Here is a 21328-nt window from a genome sequence, read left to right as displayed (position 1 = left end):
ATTTTAAAGCCTAGAACTCACGTAAATACATAGATATGAAGATTTGTAGCCTTATTTTTTTTTTTTTTATAAAAAACAACTTAAAATCAAACATTAATATCATAAAAAATTCGGCCATGAATGTGAATGAACGGACCAAAAAAATGAGTTTCATTAGTTAGAAAACTCGTTTTTAATACACAAAATCAAAAGAAATACGAATCTTAATATATTTCTAATGGAGTTAAGATAAAAAAAACTAAGGAAAACCATACACCAAAATAATAAACCAATCCGCAATGAAAAGAAAAATATGCATATATATATATATATATATGTCTTTCTGTGACAAGGATTATTATGGGTATAGTGCCAAAATAAATATCGTGGATATATATATATATATATCCACACAATATGTGTATATATACACACACAATATGTGTATATGAACAAGGCAAAGGTAAACCTGACTCTTGATACAAAATATTAGATCAAAAATAATGTAGGCATATGACCAATGCTATACATGTAGGCGGAATAGATATATAGATTGAACATATACGAAGAGAGGATCGAATATTGTATACCTCCAGCCATTGCAATTGATAATCTCGATCTAGCTTTAGATCTACAAAAGAAAATAAACAGAAATTAGAACGAGTACACAACCTTTCCAAGCTCTCACTAACTCTTTTAGATGAAGTTACTGAAAGTTAGAATGAGCAGTGAGTTTAGGGATCGGTACTCTATATTTATAGAGTGAGACCTACCATCAGAGTCTCTGCCACATATTGAGATATTCTCTCAATCAGTTGGGATATGCAAAATTAGGTAACAAACAAAATCGGGTAACAAATAATGTTGACCATTAATTAGAATATTTTGTCAATAAATAAAATATTGACTTTGATATATTAAATCAATCAATTGTAACAAATTGATTTTATATACCATTTAAATAAATGTTCTAACGTTACAGTCATGGCATCTCGACCATTTAGCAACACCGTCCGATAGAATATTGAATATTGTAGGCATATAATGAACTTTGTAAATAGAGAAAGTTTTAAGCCAACTAAGGGCCTCCAGTAACACATGAGAAGCTGACCAATCTGGAACATGCAAACCCTAAAAAAGGAAGTAAACTAGAACTTTGCAGTCACTGGCGACTTGAATTTTCATCCAGCCCTTATCCCGAGCCTGCTGAAGGCTTTGGTTACAGCTTGAGTCTTTGCTTCTAAAGGGCTCTTTGCATGGTATGAGTAGGCGAAAATGTAAGGCTCATTTAGAAGAGGAGCTTCATAAAGAACAATACCACAACTAGCCTTTGATTGGTGGAAAGAAGCATCCACAAAAGCAGTGTCCATTTGGAGAAGTGTTGGGTTGGGTGCTTCCAACGCTGGTTTGTTGAGGTATGACCTTGATCACTCTGAGAGTTGGCGTGAACAAACTCCAGAAATCTGGTTTGAACCTAAAGAGCTTTGTGATTCCAAATAGTCTTGAACCAAATTCTATGAAAAAACTTAATCAGAATATTGGAATGAAAAAACTTGCACGGCAACGCATCACCATCCCTTCTAACTTTTGACCATTCCAATGGTCCTAAAATGCTCCAAATGCTACCAAACTTTTTGGGGATCCTTAGATACCTCCATGTATCACTTTGGACCCAAAAACACATTTTTAAAGTGCCTACAATTGAAACTTAAATTTCAATCCTACACTATGTGAAATTCACTAAGTGTTTATACCTAGCTTGTATTTTAACACTTATTATTTGTATTTAACCAATCATAATAGGAGGAGGTAGATACTTTATTACTTTTATATATGATTGCTCTAGGTTCACATATATATATTTTCTTAAGAATACAGATGAAGCATTTAATGTGTTTAAAGCATATAAAGTGTGTTGACGTTGTTTTTCGTCAACTTCTAATAAAATAGCACTAAGCACATCTTACTTCTGCCCACATCTTTTCATATCTCAACTTCTTGCCACCAATGTCATATTCATACCCCATCCGTCGGATCAAATTCCAAATTAAACCAAAGGCCCAGATTTGTCCGACCTTTGACATCCCTCTGGGATTTATATATATACCCTTCTCTTCTTCGTCTTCATTTTTATTTCATTATCCAGAGAAAAGAAAAACAAAACCATAGACTTTTTTTTTCTTTCTTTTCATGTTCTCCAAACCGAAGAAACAAATTAACTCCAACACTTTCGACTCCGTGAAGCCTTTCCTGCAACCGATCCTTCAGTCGACGATCTCTTTATATCCATAGACAACTTTGCGTAAGTTTTTGTCCTTGATTCTCTTTCTTTGGTATATATATATATATATTTACGTGTTTCCTCAGTATTGGTTTTTCACTAGTTTTATAAGGTTGTTTGATCGATATTAGGCAAACTTCTAATCCGAGTTATTGTAATGTAATCAAATCACGATTAATGAAAAAATGGGGTTTTTCTGGTCAGAGAGAGTTTCGTGTAGCCTAAGAAATATGGATTTTTTTTTTATTTAAGGTTTTAAATGTACAAATCCCAAAAATATCACCTTTTTGGGTAACCGCTAGCTTTTTTCCTGAAAATCCGGGAGTCCTTGAAAATAGTGTCAACCTCCCCACTCTCGCGTGAGTACACGCTCGAGGCCCGAACTTTACAATAGTTCGGGGATCACATTCGAGTTAATCTTTCCCCTTCAAGGCTTCAGTCTTGATTGAGGCAATCTCGTTATCTCGAGCTTTCGAGCTCGAGTTATCAAAATTATACTTTCCTTATAATTTCCAATATACTGGACCCTCACCCTTTTCTTTCTTGTTAGATGTCGCAGTACTCTGAGAATAGGTGGGGGCCCCGAGTTCGCTATCCCTTACCTTCCATCAACTCCCAGTCCTGAATCGCCCTTCACCCGAAACCATCAACTAATACGTGAGCATAAAGAAAGGTGAGAGCAAGAGGATATTCGAAACTTCTTTCGACACAAAATAGACGAGGTCGAGGAGAAAAAGAGAAAGATACTCCAAGTGGTGGTTTTTCCTGATCCAGACCCCGAGATCTGGCCTGTTCCATTAGATCCTAAGCTCAAAGTCACCGTCGCCTTCGAACCTAGTGTACTTTAATTCTCTCTAATGGAAGACTCTTCAACACGTCCTTCCATCTCCCAAGCTTTCTCAATCCCCACCTCGAAGGAGGAGTTCTTCGAGGATGAGCACTACTGGAGCTCAGTCACATCTACCCGCTAGATATCCGAGTTGCTGGCGTATCATGACCTTAGGCTCTCTAGCACCCTGATGTGCTGGCCAGCAACCTCGAACTAACGGAGCTGCTTTGCCCTGGGGGATGGCAATCCCGACTGTAAAATCAAGCTCACCGCATGGAGTCGCGAGCACATGAGGGCGGGGGCTCTGCTCCCCCTGAAGTCATATTTCAAGAACTTCTTGGAATTTGTCGGGCTCGCCCCATTCTAGCTCTAGACCAACTCATTTAGGGTATTGTCAGCTCTTAAGTCGCTATACCACGAGCTCATGTGTGAAGGACCTTCGCCACAAGAGATATTATATCTTTTTTGTCTCAAGAACAACCCTTCTCAAGCTCGTGGATGAGATGGCTTTTACTACCTATCGTGCTATCCGAAGGAAAAATGACTTTTCAAGGATATGCCAAATCACCCTCCAAATTTCAAGCTCGCATTATTCTGGATACAGTCTCGCTCCTTCCATATTTTATTCCTTCCAACGCATCCATAAGTATTTCATCATACTTGTCCCTTTTTCCATTTAATAGTTAGGCTCGGAATATTCATACTTAGTTGTTCCTACAGCCAATTATCACCACCCCACCCCATCAGAAACAATGGTGGTGCATAAGGCAGCCATGCTTCAGCTTCCTTTTGGTCGAAGGTCCTTTTCCTACCTCCTTCATGAAGATCGGCTCCGGGCTTGCGGCCTTTTAGAAGAAGGCCAGTCCACGGATGACTCAGCATATCGCAAATATTCAAGGTGGGAACACTTGCCCCTCCCTACTGACAGACTTCCCCCCAGGAAGATATATTCCAGCTCGCGGTTTCATGCCCCTGCTTCCTGTTGACACGATCGACCTTTCTGGGGAAACGAAGCTCATGATGAAGCCTCACCGAGCTCGGTTGACAGAGGTAAAGTTGTGCTCGATTCATCCATGTGGTCTCCATCCTTACTTAAGCACAAACCCGAGGTTATGATCCTCACCAAGGACCCCAGGAATAATTTCTTAGTATGATCATGGGTAGATCTTAGGGTTCATAGGTGGGATAGCTGGCTAGGTCAAGATCAAACAATGTATAGTCTAAATGAGGTTTGGGATGGGGTAGTCGTTCAATACAAAATAAAACATTTGTAGAGACCTTTCGAGGCTATCTCCCTTTTCAGAAGATGGGGGAATTTTCTGGTCCCCAAGCTCAAGCTCAGTCGAGAGTACCAGTTAGGTTTCTGTTATCAGTATTATTTCCTTTAGTAACTCTTGCTCGTTCACTAAAGTATGATCTTTATATTTTTCAGGTGATATGGACTTGGACTTAGACAATGTGCTCAACCAGCCCATCACCGCGAAGGCGAGTAAGCACCAGCGAGCCTCACAAAAAGGAAGTCGTCCCTCCAAGATTCCCAAAATGACCGAGGTGGTACCTCTAGTCTCGATTTCCCAAAACTTGAGTTAGGTTGTCGATCCTACTCCCGAGCTCAGATCGAGCATTGTCTCTGAGCCAACAATGCCTGCCACCACTCTGCCTCTTGCTGTCCAAACCATCTAGAAGGTCCCTGCAAGAAAAGGCCATGCTCCTGCGCATGAGCGCTTCCTATCGATCTCAACTCATGTTCCTGAGTTCGTGGTTGACAATGCAGTGGGATCCCATGGAGTCAACCTAGGCTCTGACACCTTGACCCGCGTGGGTCAAAGTCTTAGTCATCTCGCGGCCCCTTAAGGAGAGTTTCTGACCTCCTTTTGGGATGCCTACTCCTCGGTTAGTCATTTATGCTCTAACTTTCTTATTTTATACTTATGTTGTGTTTTTCTAACCTGTATTTATTTTTGTGTATAGGCTTTCACATCCTTCTTTCAGCATAACTTTATGTTGAACAACGAGGTTATTGCGAGTAGGGCGCATGCGTAGGAAGCTAGAGATGCCCAGCTGAGGCTTGTGGATGAGCAGAAAGCAGCGAAGCTGGAGGTAGCGGCCAGAGATGCGGCCATTCAGAAAGTTTCTGAGCTCGAGTCAAGGCTGGAGGTTGCTCTGAAAGAGGTCCAGAAGGTCCCTGACCTCGAGTCGACGGTAGCGGTGACCCTGAAGGAGGTAAAGGCTAAGAATTCCGAGGTTAAGGAGAAAAACTCCAAGATCAAGAAAATTCAAGAAATAAATGCCAAGCTGGAGGAGGAAAAGAAATGACCTCTGAAGTCATTGAAGGTGAGAAGGCTCGTCTTCCAGAGGAGTTCAAAAGCAAAAAAGATTGTTTCGTAGATATGGCAATGTATCGGATTTGGGTGAACAATCCCGAACTCGACACTAGCTTCTTAGCCAATCTAGAGGCTGATTTCATCGCCAAGTGGCAAGCTCGACTCAAGGAGGAGGAGGCCATGCTCAAGGCCAAGAAAGCAGCAGAGATCTCTGGGGAAAAGATAATTTTATAGCTCGACTTTGAGCTATCAATTTATAACAATATCAATATTTATGAAAACAATTTTCTAGCTCGAAAATCTCTATGCACTTGATTTTTCCTTTAGCTTTTTGCCTTAATATTATGCCTTATATTTCTAGATTGAAATATTTTGAGCTTTCCATTATTAAGGACTTACTTTCATATTTGTTTATTCGTACAAATACATCTATTGGATTTAAGTTCGAATTTCAATGCATTCATGCAAAGTTTATTCAAAGTATCCATGTTCGACTTCGTTATTGTCAAGGTTGAACCTTACTTTAACCATGTACCTGAAAGTACTTAATTGGCATGTACTTTTAGTATTCTAGTTATATTTTTCTTTTCCAATCACTTTTCCTCATCCTCGAGTATGTTCTCGAGGTTGCGAGGTCGAAAATAATTTGCAAAATTTTCCAGCCCCAGAGCCGACTTAGTATGCAGTTGGTTTATCTAGTATTCAAACTTGTTTACTGTCGGTTAGGTTTTACTGGTTTATTCCAAACTTATTTTGCTCGCTTCTTTGGTTTATAATCCATACACTTATAAATTTTCATGTTGGGTTAATAATCCAGACATTTTTAGCTCGAGTGTTTAATTAATGACCCATAGACTTATAAATTTTCATGTTGGGTTAATAATCCAGAAATTACTGTTCTTTTTCTTTATGTTATATTTTTTCAAACCTATGGTATGAATGTATACCACTTATGCCCCCTTAATATCCTATGTGTGTGATCGTAGATTATTGAATTATTAGGGTTTGCAAAAAAGTACTACACTAAAAAGAAAATACAACTCTTCGAAAAAAATTCTGAAAAAAATCAAAAACCAAGCCCTTGCTTGGTTATAATTAAAACATCATTCCTACATTACTGATAATAAGGTCGTAGATGTTCACCATTCCAAGCTCATGGAACCAATTCTCTGTTTAACCTTGCCAGCTTATACACTCCAGATCGAACAATACACTCGATTTGGTAAGGCCCTTCCTAGTTAGGTCCAAGTACCCCATTAGACGAGCTCGTGTGGCTAAGAATACGTGCCTTAGTACTAGGTCTCCGAATCTGAATTTTCTATCTCGAACCCTCTTGTTAAAATACCTAGTAGCTCGTTGCAAGTATGCAACATTTTCAATCGGGCTTCATCTCGTCTTTCTTCAATGAGGTCTAGACTTTCTTCGAGCTGAGATTGGTTTGAGGCCTGATTGTACGCATTGCACCGTATGGTTGGGATTTTGACTTCAATTGGTAACATGGCCTCGCATCGATAAGTTAGGGAGAAAGGAGTATGCCCTATTGAAGTCCGTGTTGTGGTTCTATAAGCCCACAAGACTTGAGGCAACTCCTCGGGCCATTTCCCCTTCGCCTCTTCTATCCTTTTCTTCATGGAGCTTTTTAAAGTCTTATTGACTACTTCGACCTAGCCGTTTGACTAGGGATGAGCCACAGAGAAGAAACTTTTTATTATCCCGTTTTTTTGTAGAAATGTGTAAACAGATCACTGTCGAATTGGGTCCCATTATCTGACACTATCTTTTTGGGCATCCCATATCTGCAGATGATATTTTTTACTACGAAATCTAGGACTTTCTTTGAGGTAATAGTGGCCAAAGGTTCAGCTTTGGTCCATTTTGTAAAATAGTCAACTGTGACCACAACATACCTTACTCTACCTTTTCCAGTTGGCAAGGAGCCTATGAGGTCAATTCCCCATACTGGGAATGGCCATGGGGAGCTCATCATAGTGAGCTCGATGGGTGGATCTCGTGGAATTGAGGCAAACCGTTGACATTTATCACATCGTTTGACATATACGAACGAGTCCGCCTTGACTGTGGGCCAAAAGTACCCTTGCCTAATCACCTTTTTTAATAAACTATGCCCCCCAGTGTGATCTCCACAAAACCCTTCATGGATTTCTTCCAAAATATTTTTTACCTTAGGTGGAGTTACACATCGAAGTAATGGCATAGAGTACCCCCTTCTATAAAACTTCCCTTCCACAATAGTGTACCTTGGAATTTGATACATCAGCTTTCTAGACTCATTCCGGTCTGCTGGGAGACTGCTGGTTTTCAGGTAGTCAACTATTGGGGTCATCCAGGATGGTTATGGGTCAATCATGCATACTTCTGCTTCGTAAGGCTCGTTAATACTTGGGGTCGGTAGAAATTCTACTAGGAACACCTTCAGTGTATCAGCCTCGTCAGTTGTGGCGAGCCTAGCCAATGCGCCTGGATTTGAATTTTGCTCCCGGGGGACTTGCTCTATAGTGTAGAACTCAAACTGTCCGAGTGATGCTTTTACTTTCTCTAGGTACGCAGCCATTTTTATACCACGAGCCTGATACTCCCCCAGGACTTGGTTAACAACCAGTTGCGAGTTTCTATAGAAATGTATAGCCTTTGCTTTGAGAAAATTGGCTATTCGAAGTCCTTCTAGTAACGCCTCGTATTTAGCCTTGTTGTTTAACGTTTCGAAGCCAAACCTCAGAGCCGAGTGGACGAGATTTCTTGTTGGGGTAATTAATATTATGCCTACCCCTGATCCATATTCTTAGAAGATCCATTGACATAAAGTTTCCATAGCTCGCGGGATGGGGTTACAACTTCTTCATTGGAGATCCCAGTGCATTCGACAATAAAGTCTGCTAGAGCTTGTCCTTTGATAGTCGTTCTTGGGTGATAAGTGATCTCGAACTATCCGAGTTCGACAGCTCACTTCAACAGTCTTCTGGATGCTTCTAGTTTGGACAAAACTTGTTGCAGTGGCTGGTCAGTTAACACATGAATAGGATGTGCTTGGAAGTAGGGTCGGAGCTTTCGAGATTCGTGTATCAGGCTCAAAGCTAGTTTTTCCATTAATGGGTATCTCGATTCTGCCCCCAATAATCTTTTGCTGAAGTTGTATACAGTTTTTTTTATTTTCTTATCCTCCCGTACTAGTACTGCATTAATGGCATGCTCGGTTGTATCAAGGTATAAGTACGAAATCTCTCCTGTAATGGGTTTAGACAAGATCGATGGTTCGGCAAGGTGTTTCTTAAGGTATTGAAATGCGAGCTCACACTCTTTCGACCATTCAAACTTTTTTCCCCTCTTAAAAGGATAAAGAATGGGAGGCACCGGTCTGTAGATTTTGAGATAAACCTACTTAAGGCCACCATTCGTTCAGTTAGGCAATGGACATCCTTATGTTTTCGAGGTGGGGGAATGTCTATCAATGTCATAATCTTGTCTGGATTAACCTATATTCCCCATGCGTTTACTATAAATCCAAGGAACTTACCCGAAGATACTCTGTACGAGCATTTTTGTGGTTAAGTTTCATGTTGTATTTCTGAAGTACAACAAAACACTCAGCGGGATCATCCACATGGTTATTGTTATGTTTAGATTTGACCAAAATATCATCCACATAACCTTCCATGTTATACCCTATTTTTTCAGCAAACATCCTATTTACCAGCCTTTGGAATATGGGTCCAACGTTTTTTAGCCCAAAAGGCATGACGTTGTAGCAATACAAACCTTTATCGGTTACAAAGATCGTATGTTCTTGGTCCGATGCATGCATGACAATCTAGTTATATCCAAAATAAGCATCCATGAACAACATGATGTCGTGACCTGCAGTAGCATCTACGAGCTGATCTATTCGAGGTAAAGGGAAAAAATCTTTAAGGCATGCCTTGTTAAGTTCGCCATTTATCGTTGGGTTTTGGGACCAACACTAGATTGGCGATCCAATCAGGATAAAAAGCATCTCGTATGAAACGATTTGCTTTTAACCTCTCGACCTCTTCTTTAAGGGTCTTCTTTCTGTCATCGTTCAGGAACCTTCGCTTTCGCTGCTTCGGGGGGAAGCTCTTATCAATTTTTAGTGCATGTCTTATGACATTCGGACTGATTCCTACCATGTCCGAGTGCGATCATGCGAACGCATCCTGGTTTTTTTTTTCAAGAAGCAAATTAATTGCTTTCTTGCCCTTTTAGAAAGGTTCTTACCCCATTTTTACCACCTTTGTGGCATCCTTTTCATCGAGCTCAACTTCTTCGAGCTCCTTCAGTGGTTCGAGATTGACCATTTCTTCTACTCTAGGATCGATCTCCTCTTCTACCTCGAAGACGGATCTGTCCATCTCCTAAATAACCACAAGTGTCTGGGCTCTTTTTTGATTCTTTCCTCTCATGGAAATGCTGTAGCATTACCTTCCTGTGAGCTGGTCTCCCTTCAAAGTCCTGATGCCACCAGAGGTCGGGAACTTGATGGCCAGATGCCTAACAGACGATACCGCCCCCAACACAATCAGGCGGGTCTCTCGAGCAGTATGTTGTAGGCCGACGGGGTATCCACCACGAACTCCATCATCTTGGTTACCGAGACTGGATAGTCTCCCAAGATCATAGGGAGTTCAATGCTTCCCGTACAGGTAATCCCTTCTCCTAAAAATTTGTACAATGTTTTTACACATGCTTTCAAATTGCGAAGCATGAGTCCCATATTTTCTAGAGTGGCCATGTAAAGGATATTCACAAAACTCCTATTATCAATAAGGACCCTGTGTACCCTCTTGTTCACGAGATGAAGAGTGATGTCCAAGGGGTCATTGTGAGGAAACTGGGCGTGTGACGCATCCTCTTCGGTAAACATGATGGGTTGAGTTTCAACCCTTTGCTGCTTTGGAGCTCGTGGTTCAGGTTCGTAGGGAGAACCGTTTCTAGTCTTTAGCTCGTTAACGTATCTCTTTTGGGTATTTCTGCCCGATCCTGCAATATGAGGTCCCCCCAAGATGGTTACTACATTTTCTCCATCAATTGGAGGAGGCCGCTCATCCTCCCGTGCTCGGGAGTTATTATGTTGGGCAGGTTGTGCAGTTGCTGCCCTTTGACTTGTTAAGGCATGATTAGAATTTTGGTTTCTTACATACTGTCCGAAATATTTCCTCGAGATCTATCCTTCGATCTCATCCTTCAGTTGTCGACACTTATCAGTTGTGTGTCTGATGTCTCTATGGAATCTATAGTATTTATTGGAGTCCCTTTTTTTTCTTCGGATTCCTCATTGGGTCAGGTCGCCTGAATGGGACCTGATTCTCATTGGCAAGAAATATCTTTTCCCGAGTCTCATTGAGCTCGATATACACTGTGTAGATGGAGAAATACTTGTCTCTCTTCTTCTTTTTCCCACCATCAGCCTCGAGGTTATTCCCTTCATTTTTATTCCTTTTAGAAGGGTTATCCCCATAGGGTTTTGACGTTGATGGGGCCACCAAGGTCAAGGTTGAGTTAACATTTGTTGTTGTAGTTACTGGCTAGGAGTTCAGGTTTAATGCTGACCTCGCCTCTTCTACATTGACAAACCTCTGGGCCCTCCGGTTGAACTCGGTTAACGACTTATGGATTTTCTTTGCAAATCCTCCCAAAGGGGACTCCCTGATAGTATACCAGCTCTGACAGCCATCAAGTGTCCACTATCATCGACATTATGGGCTCGAGCCACTTCTATATTAAACCTCGTAAGGTAACTTTTCATTGACTCCCCTTGCTGTTGTCGGACATTAGTCAAGGTTAGAGGCTTCAAGCCTGAAGCCAACCATAGCTTTGAATTGTTTCTTAAACTCCTTTGCTAACTGATCCCAAGACGAGATCGAATGTCTTCTAAATTTCTCGAACTAATTTTTCGCCGGTCCTGTAAGAGTAGTTGGAAACAGCATGCATCAGAGCTCATAGCCAACATTTCTAGCTTGCATGATGGTATTGAAGGTGCTCAGGTGACTATACGGGTCGGAGTTCCCATCAAATGGTGCTACGTGGGGTATCCTAAACCCTTGCGAAAATGGGGTATTAGAGATATGTGGGGTAAAAGGCTCAAGCTCCTCGTCAGACTCTATAGTCTTATCTCTGTTCCGCTTATCTTGCAAGAGCCTGAACGCCCTTTCCAACTGGTCAATTCTCTGTTGGACTGGGTCTACTGGGGATCGAGCTAGAACTTGAGGGAGCTGGTTATTGTTTATGAAAACTCCAGCTCCTTGTCCCAACATAGGGTAATTTTTATTTCCATACACCGACTGTTTTCGACCGTTCAAATGGTCTCGCAAATCCGATTTCGTGGGATTAGCTTGCCCCCAATTATGGTTCAGGTGATCCCGAAGGTCAGGATGATTCCCCCGATTCCCAGTATTTTTAGGCTTGGTATTATATATACTTACGGACTGGGTGTAATCTGAGCTCCCACTTATGAAGCTTACAGTCCTTTCTAGCTTCGAGGCCCGATGATGATGAGGTGGGTCACCCACTGGCTACCTCGCCCCAGCCACTTTTGATCTTGAAATCTAGCTTCCCGACGGTTGGGGAACTCTGTGCTCTAGGGTAGCCTCCTCTCATTCCTCTATCCAAGTATGGCCTGACAGTTTCCATCCCGACTACCACTGCGTGTCGGCCTCTGTGGTGCAAATCTTGGGGCCTCTCGGACTGGTGAGGGTGTCTTATGGGAAATGGTGGATGTCTTATGGGAGACGGTGGCTTCCTATCATTGTTAGGCCTAGATGGTCCAGAATTTTCCCAGATAGGCTCTGGGTTGTTCCTTATTGTCTCAGGATTTGAATTCCGAGCTACTGGAGGAGCTCGATTATTCCAGGTCCTTGTTGACAGCTCTGTAGTCGGGTTGTTAGTAGCTTTAGCTCGAGTGTTTCCCCAGGGCCTCGAATGAGCCTGCTGGTTCCCTTGCTCAACTCTCCTAGCAGCCATGCTCCCTCGAGGACCTCCTCTAGGTCTCCGAGGTGGTGCCTGGGCCTCAGCAGCCTGTCTGGCCAGTTCTTCGTTGCGCCTTGTCGCTTCTGCCAATTGTTTGTGCAGTTGGAGATTCTCCTGTTCCACAATAGGAACATATCTCTCTAGATTATAGTAAAGATCCTCATCATGTCTGGGAGCAGGCGACCCCTGGGAATCGAATAAATCACTTCTTTCTTCAGGGCCCGGGTCAGCCATGGGCTGCTTTCCAGGTCGACGTGGGTAGTCTTCAGCATGAGGAGTTTGCTCCTCTGGTATTTGGGGCAATGGTCTCCCACCAGTGCTGGGGTTGTTCATGACGGCCATTGATAATTCAGAAGGTTTCTGATTAAACAATCTAATATCTTGCTTAATGTTATCCATGAGAGCACCAAATTGTTGAAGTCGTTTTTTGTCAACTTAGAATAAAAGAGCACTAAGCACAGAATTGGGAAAATCAATGAAAAATACACGATATTTTACGTGGTTCAGCAGTTAAAATCTACCTAGCCTACGAGTCAATATTATTAAATGGGGGAATTCTCTCAAAGCTTTTAGAAAGAAATTTCCGCAGAGTCTTCCCACTCCAAAATTCAGTGTGTCTACAAATGAATTTCTCCAGTCTATTTATAGACTGGTTTACAAAATATCTTCCCTCTTATATCGGGAAGTTATAATTAAAATTTTAGATAAATACAAATAAATGCAAGTACATAATATTCCATGATATTCAGGATTCATTACCATATTACAACAAATCCCCAAGAAATAGGAATTTTCAAATAGTAACCGTATTCAACCAAGATTATTGACCTCGAACATATAACTTATATACTTTTGAGATCGACCAACATCACAAGCTTGTCATTTTGGTTAACCTCATCCTTAGCAAGTAACTTTATCAAGATCATCCTCTTCGAGCTTGCAATGCTCAGGCTCGAACCTTCCTGACTGGTGCTCGATCGCCAATAAGAATAAACCAAGAAATTTATAAAAGTTTTGAACCCTTGTATTTGTAGCTTCGAGCTTGACTTGTAACCTTGAAACATCTTTGACACCGCACATAATTTCGAGCTCACCAATTCCCTCGTTGTCATTTTAATGTCGAACGAAGCTGCCAAACCCAATCTGTATAAATGCTGATGACGTGGCACACTTTCTTATTTCGAGCTTACATTTTACGAGCCTGTCTTTTGAGACCATAATTTCTATTCTCGAATTTTGGGTGTAATAAAGCGAAAGTTGAAAATCAATTAGAAAGGAAAATAAAATTGGTTAGAAGTTATAGGGGTGGTGAATATTTTTCAAATGATTTCAACTTATTTTATGAAGAGCATGGAATAATACATGAATGTACCTCCCCTTATACTCCACAACAAAATTGTATAGCGGAAAGAAAAGTTAGAACATTTCTTGAGATAATTAGTGCATGCTATTACCTTCAAAATTTAGTCTTAGTTTGTGGGGAGAAGCCTTGCTATCTGCTTGCCATATTTTGAATTGTCTTCCCATGAAGAAAAAAAAAAATTCCATATGAGCTATGGAAAAGAAAGAAACCAAACATGTCTTGCTGCAAGATCACAGATCCTAAAAGGACCAAGTTGAGTCCAAGGGCTATAAGATGTGAATTTGTGGGCTATGCCCAACATAACAAAGCTCGTAGATTATTAGACTTGGACTCTAATGTGGTAATTGAATCAAGATAGGTTGAGTTCTTTAAGAACAAGTCATGCGATGAAAACAAGTTAATAAAATCAATTCAAATTAGAGAGCCTCAAGAGGAGACTCCTAAAATGGTTGGTGAGCAACCTCAATTGCCTAGAAGGAGCCAAAGGCTCAAAGATTTGGGATCAAGTGAAAAGTGTTCTCAAATAAAGACATTATACCTTATAAAAGGTAATAATGAGGAAGTCGCTTGGAAATATCCAATAGTACTTCAAATACAGAATGATCCCAAAACTTTCAAAGAAGCTATGTGTAACATCCCAAAACTCCCAATAATATTAAGTGCTTGGATTAGCGTGCCGGGAGGGCACATGGGGCAAATGTGTGGATTATATTAGTATATAATCGAGTATGCATGATTATGTGTATTAAATGTGATTAAAGACCTGCTTTTGTTAAAAATGAGCATTTTTCATAATTTTGACCCGTTGAGGGTATATTTGTATCTTATGTGCTATGTACTTGTGACCACATGGTTATGTTGATATATTTGTGATATTCAGTAGAAGTGGATCCTCTTGAGAAACTTTAGCAGAAAGTCACAACGGGTAGTATAAATACTCGGCTTGGTGTGAGCCAAGGGATACTTCAGTAATTTGGTATATTTTGAAAAATTATTGGTACATAAAATTAAATTGGAGAAGTATTTGGGTTTAGTGTATTAAATTAGAGATTAGAGGTGTAATTTGAGGTTTAGTGGGAATTATAGGTGAATGACAAGAATGCCCTTGGGGTTGGGTTTCGGGTTAAGTTAAGGTGAGAGGAAAATTGGTCATTTGACCGATTTGAAGAGAAATTAGGCTAAGTCTGAAATACAGCCCCTCATTCACGTTGGAGACACCATCTTCCCTCAAAAAATTTCTCTCTCAACTTGCTCAAGACAAATATTAGAACCAAGGGGCCAAAGCTTGGGATTTTGAGGAATTTTGGAGATTTGACAATTCTAAAAGGATTATAAGTTGTTGGAGACTTCAGAACCCAATCAGAAATCTCGAAATTCAGTGAGTTAATCCATTCTCTCCCCATGTTTTCTTGTTCTTCTTGGTATTCTTGGTTTTTGAGATTTTGATCTTAATTTTGGATTTGAGTGCCTTTAGGAAATTTAGTTAGATGTTTCAAGGATTAGGAATTGTTCTTAACTTGTTTGGAGGTTCAATTATTGTTGGTTTTATGAATTTTAGTTGGTATTTTTGGAATCGAGAGCAAAAAGTTTGAGTTAAAGACTCAAAGTTTTAATTTGATGTATTTTGATATGTTTTTGGGGTGTCTTGTTGATGTTTGTGGCTTGCTGAGTTGTCTGAGTTTGGAATTGGTCAGAAATTATGTTGGAAGTCTGTTTTGGGACTGAAATTGCAGGGGAAAATCATTTTTTGGGTTTTCGTAGTGGTGCCGCGAAAAACCTAGAAAAAATTATATTAAGGATCGTAGTAGCAAACCAAATTTTTCTTTGTTTAATTAGTTTATTTAATTGTTTATTTTTATAGAAATGTGTTATGATTGGTTAAATACACATGATAAGTGTTAAAATACCAGAAATGTATAAACACTTAGTATAATTCACATAGTAATGATGAAAATTTGAGTTTCAAATTGTAGGCACTAATAAAATACAAATTTGGGTCCAAAGTGATATATAAAAGTATCTAAGGATTCCCAAAAAGTTTGCTGGCATTTGGAGCATTTTTAGGACCTTTCGAAGTGTCCAAATTCAGAGGGGGTGGCGATACGTTGCCACCCAAGAGGCGACACATCACCTGAAGGCTAGGGTTTCCAAAAACCCTAGCAGGTGATGCATCGCCTGCTATATAACGTGGACTTACGTAAATGCTCCAAATTACGTGTTTTACAAGTCTAATCCTATTGGTTAGACTTAATGACAGTGTCTACTATATATAAGGGTCAAAAACAGTGATTTAAGAGACATGATCACTCTCTCCAATCTCTCTCTACCCTTTCTCTCTCTCTAGCTCTAAGAATCTCTAGTTTTCTTCAAGAACTCTCCATGAAAGTGCTTGACTTAGAGAGTTGAAGGCTTGTTCATTCTCAATCCTCATTTCCTCAAAGAGAAGGCCTCAAGTGTCAATGGTGGCTGGGAAATAGAGTATTAGGACAACATTTCTCAACGTGTATAAGCCTTGGTTTTGTAGTTTTGATTTTCTTGAAGGATTTGCTCAAAGAAAGTGGCGGTCTTGCCTAGGGTTTTGAAGCTTCATCAAATATTGAAGAACTCCATTGATCTACTTGGGTTTGCAAGTTCTTTGTCAATCTTTTTTAAGTCTCAGTCAATCTAAATTTTGTATAGATTCTATTTTTTGTGGTGGTGTTATCTCACTTTCCCCCAACAAAATGTGTATGTTGAGAATATTTATATGATTGTTTTATTTTATTATTTTATTAAATTGTTGATTTGAATGTGTGACAATAATTTATTTTATTTCTTTTTGAGATTGTGTGTGCATGTGTGTGAATGTCTGTTGTGTACATGATGATTTCCGTGTGGGTGCATGGCAAGAAGAGTGTTCATGCATGAAGAAGGGATTGTAGCTAGACTAGATCATGGAATTAATATGGCATTTTGCTTGTTTAGAAAATTCTACAAATAAAAGAGTAGAATCTCTTTTATTTTTTATAGCTTGTGTTCACATTAAAAAGAAAAGGGAAACATAAGGGACAGAGATATAGAGAGTGTGGTACTAAATGAGAAAGAGAGAGGAGTGGTGAGAAAGGAAAATGGAGTTGCCTTATTTGGAATTCTCGTAACCTTGGACCCAATTGTAGTAAAATCGACATAACTGGAGTTGTGGAAGTCTGATTTGGGCAATCTTGGTATTTTATGTTGGAAAGATAATTCAATTATCTACAACTTTGTAGAAATATCATTTTTCTAAAATCGTAGTGTAACCAAGTCAAAAATGGGTATCAAGTCATAGGTTGTTTGGGTTACGAAAAAACCCAATTCTAATTTCCTTTTCTTTTTCCTTAACCTACTAATCACCTATAAATAGTTCTTTCAGCCTATTTCTCTCATTTTTGAAACCCTGGACACCCACATAGAGAGGGAGAGAGTGAGAGAGAGAGCTTCAAAAATTTAGGATAGAGAGAAGGGAACTAATGTAATATCTTTGATTTTGATTGTATTTTTCTTTTCTTCTTTCTTCTTGACTCTAAGACAACCTTGACTAATGTTTGGCATAGGGTTAGAATCTCACCAAGGGAAGGCTCTCTAGTGCTCTAGGTTTGATTCACACTTTTTGTAGCGCACCAAATTTTTTTTTTATTTTAATTAATTGTGTGATTTATTTTATTTTAAATTGCTAAGTGTTAGGGATTTATTTTTAATTGTTTTGGTAGAAATTATGTGAATTTAATTTGTGTTAATTGTTGATTTAAATATTTTAATTTGTAATTTCATGAGTTTTGATTGTATGCACCAAGGTGCATGGTTAGTAGAGATGCACTTGAGCACTTGTGTGTATACATGTGCATGGTTGCATGGTGAGCATGAAATAGTTTTTCCTATGCATAATTTTATTTTATTTTATTTATTTAAGAAATTAAAAAGAAAATATAAAGGAAAGAAATAGGAAATAGAGGGAAATTTCTTTTCCAATTATTTTTATTTAAATCAAGAGAATAGACAAATAGGGTAAGGCTTTTGATTGATTGACTTGTGCTGAGTATGGAAGGTAGGATTATGAAGAGCTTAATGTGAAAAGGCACACATAGCTGAAATAGAGAGAGAGAGAGAGAGGGGGGGTGTGATGGGGGTTGGTCAAGGGAGGGATTTAGTTTCCCTTTATGGTGCTCCATCACATGAATTTAGGGGAAAGAATCAAAGGGAAATTAGGACCTTAAATGGGGAATTTCCTTTTCTTTTTCCTTAGCTCTAGGGTTTAATCAACGAGGGTTTGTATAGAAGAGGATGAGAGTGTGAGAAGCCCTAGTGGTTGCTGTGCATAGAGAGAGAAAAGAAGAGAGAGGGAGTTCGTGGAGAGGATAAATAAGGAAAGAAGAAGGGAAGAGAAGGCTTCGAATCCCCTAAGGATTTAATCTCACAAGAGCATAGGGAGGTGTTGGCCTAGGGTTTCGGCCTACAAGGGTGTTGGAGGCTAGCAATCAAGAGGGTGACCATAGTTATTTTTGAGTTCTTTGATTTCTATAAAAGGAGGTAATGGAACCTCTATCCTTATAATCGTTCTTGTTGTTATGGGGATCTCTTTGCATATACACTTGGTGTGCGCGTTTTATTAGTTTATCGGTTACATTCTTCTATGTTGAAAATTGTTTTCTATCTTGTAATCCATAAGAGCATGAAAGGGAATATACATGTGGATCAGGTATGAGTAGTTTCTTTAAAGGATTTGCTATGACCACATATATATGCATTTTTTTTTTATTTAAATTGTGAAAAGAATATGGTTTAAAATTCATTTTTGTGATTTTAAACAAATAATTAGCTTGCTGGAATTTTGGTTTATTATAAGAAAAATATCTTTTAAATTAAGATAACTTAGTCATACACTCCAATAAATTAAGTCTTAGATTTTATATATGAAAATGTAACTTTTTTCCACAGTTTATTTATGTATTTTTCACATTTGTAAAAATGGAGTTTTTTTTATAAGTAAATTTATTTTTCTAAAAGAAAACAAGAAATTTATATAGTCATTATAAGTAACTACAAATTTTGTCACAATCTTTAGAATGCTATTTAAATAATAGATGGAATTATTATTTCATGAGAAATTAAAAGAATAAATGAATTATCTTATAAAATTAAATATTTTATAATAAAGTTTGCATGAAAAATATGTTGTTAAAGAAATAATTAAATGGTAAATAATTTTCCTTGCTGAATTTTTAGAGAAGAAGCGCAATGAGATAAGCAAATATAAATTATCAACTTTAAACGTTAAATTTTAAGAACACTCTCACGCATGCATGTTACATGCAAATGTATATTTACTTTGAAAAATACGTCTATTATTCAAACATGTGATTCTTATGTTGTAACCATGAATGATTGATTGATAGACATAGCATTATTCTTTTATGATTTTATGTGAAATTATCGCATGTTTGAAATTGCAGTTCAACTTGTGCCATGTGTGCATGACCCATGCACACGTGGGATATATATGTCGGGCATGAGTATTCTTACGTGATTTTAAAGATGAATGTTTGGTTATGATTATATGCCCATTGTGACATTTTTCGCACTTTACTTTACTCGGACTTGAGGTAAGGAAGTTAGATAGAATTTGTAACGCCCTAATTTCTTGAGGCGTTACTTAGGGAGTCCGTTTAAAATTAAAAAAAAAATACTTTAAGACACTAAAATAAAATATTTATTTAAAATTTTAACAGACAATGAGATCTCATTATTTAAAAAATAAAATGTTGGACGCTAGGTTTAATAACAACAATGTAAAGAAAATAATCGTTCAAGTCTGAAATTAAAACATGACATTTATTTTTTAAAAAAAACATAAAATAACTAGAGCCCAGCCCCTAACATGTTCTGTCCATGCCTCGAACCAGCACCACTCACTACTTCGCTTTGCCTTTACCTTCACACAGAGTACTCGTGAGCTAACACCCAGTAAGAAAGCTATGTAGGACATAACTCCACAAACCAGAAAATATAAACTTTCAACTAAATATAAACAAACATCATAAACATAATAGTCATCGTGTGATATATAAACACAATATCACACTAACATAATGCGTGTTATACTCACACACATAAATACTAACAAGTCACGTTGATCATACATGAAATGTAATCTGCCTTGCATGCGTTGTACTCACACTCAGCATGTCGTCGTTGTAAATCAAGAAGTCGTCGCCAAAATGGCATCGTTGTAGGTCCTTATGTGTAGCGACCTACAACGACGACAAAACGCAATCATCGCAGTAGGGTATTACTACAGCGACGACATGTCAGTAGCAGTAGGAAGTTCCTTCTTTTGGTTGGGCTGGGACATTGCAAAATTTGAAAATTTGAATTTCAAAAACTCCTACAGCAACCACATGTCGTTGCTGTAGGTCTGTCGACCGCCAACATCTATAATTTGAAATTTTGAATTTAAAAAACTCCTACAGCTTTAGGTCCGTCAACCGTCAACCGCCAACATCTACAATGATGATATGTCATCGTTGTAGAGTGTGTGGGTTTATATGCCTTCAGTGACGACATGTCGTCGCCGTAGGATCACGAAATCTCATATTTTTGTGTTCATCGAGCACCCTACTGCGACGAAAGGACGTCGTTGTAGGTATAAAAAAAATTTTAAAAATTAATTAATTATATTAATTAAAATTTACTTAATAAAATATTAAATAAATAAATAAAACAATTTTATTTAATTAAATAATAAAACCAATTTATTAATTAAATGATCAAACCAATTTAAAATTAATATAGTCTCCAAAATGTAAAAAACAAAACATAAATAGTATAGTCTCCAAAATAAATAAAAAACACAAAATATTAATAAGTTCAAAAGAATAATATAATCAAACTCGATGTCATCTAAATTAATCTCAAATTCATCATCATCGTCGGGTTGTTGTGGTGGCTATGGCTGTTGTGGTGGTTGTGGCTGCTGTGGTGGAAATTGGCCCGAGCCTGGAAAGTTCACCATCATGGACTATATCATATTCATGTCCAAGTTGACAGGCTGACATTGTGGAGCATGGATGTTCGGATTTGTAGCTTGCATAAATTGTTGCATTTTCTGGAAGTTGTTGTTCTGAGTCATAATGGATTGACTAAAGTGTTGAACCATGGACTGGAAAACCTCAGCTAGTACCATTGGAGGGTCGACTGTAGTGGATGAAAATGGTGATGCCTCTAATTTTGAAGAGGAACTGGTGGCACCTAAGGCAAAGGTACTAGTGCCCTTCAACTTGCATCAAATACCTCAATTGTGGCCACGACGTTGACCAAGTACCTTTGAGACGACTTGTGTTTCATCAACAGAGGCACTTCTTGCTGAAGATTCAGATTGAGATTAGGATTGAGATTGTATCTAGACTTCTTGCTGCAAGATATCCTGCAGTTTTGAAACAAGACAATTTATACATAATATAATTAAATAATAAACAAATATACATTACTTAGAAAGTTACTTACATATGCATCCTTAGCATTCGTGTTCATTCATCCAC

Source organism: Humulus lupulus, chromosome X, assembly GCF_963169125.1.
Source record: "Humulus lupulus chromosome X, drHumLupu1.1, whole genome shotgun sequence".
Classification (NCBI taxonomy): domain Eukaryota; kingdom Viridiplantae; phylum Streptophyta; class Magnoliopsida; order Rosales; family Cannabaceae; genus Humulus; species Humulus lupulus.
This window is presented reverse-complemented; position numbering follows the sequence as displayed.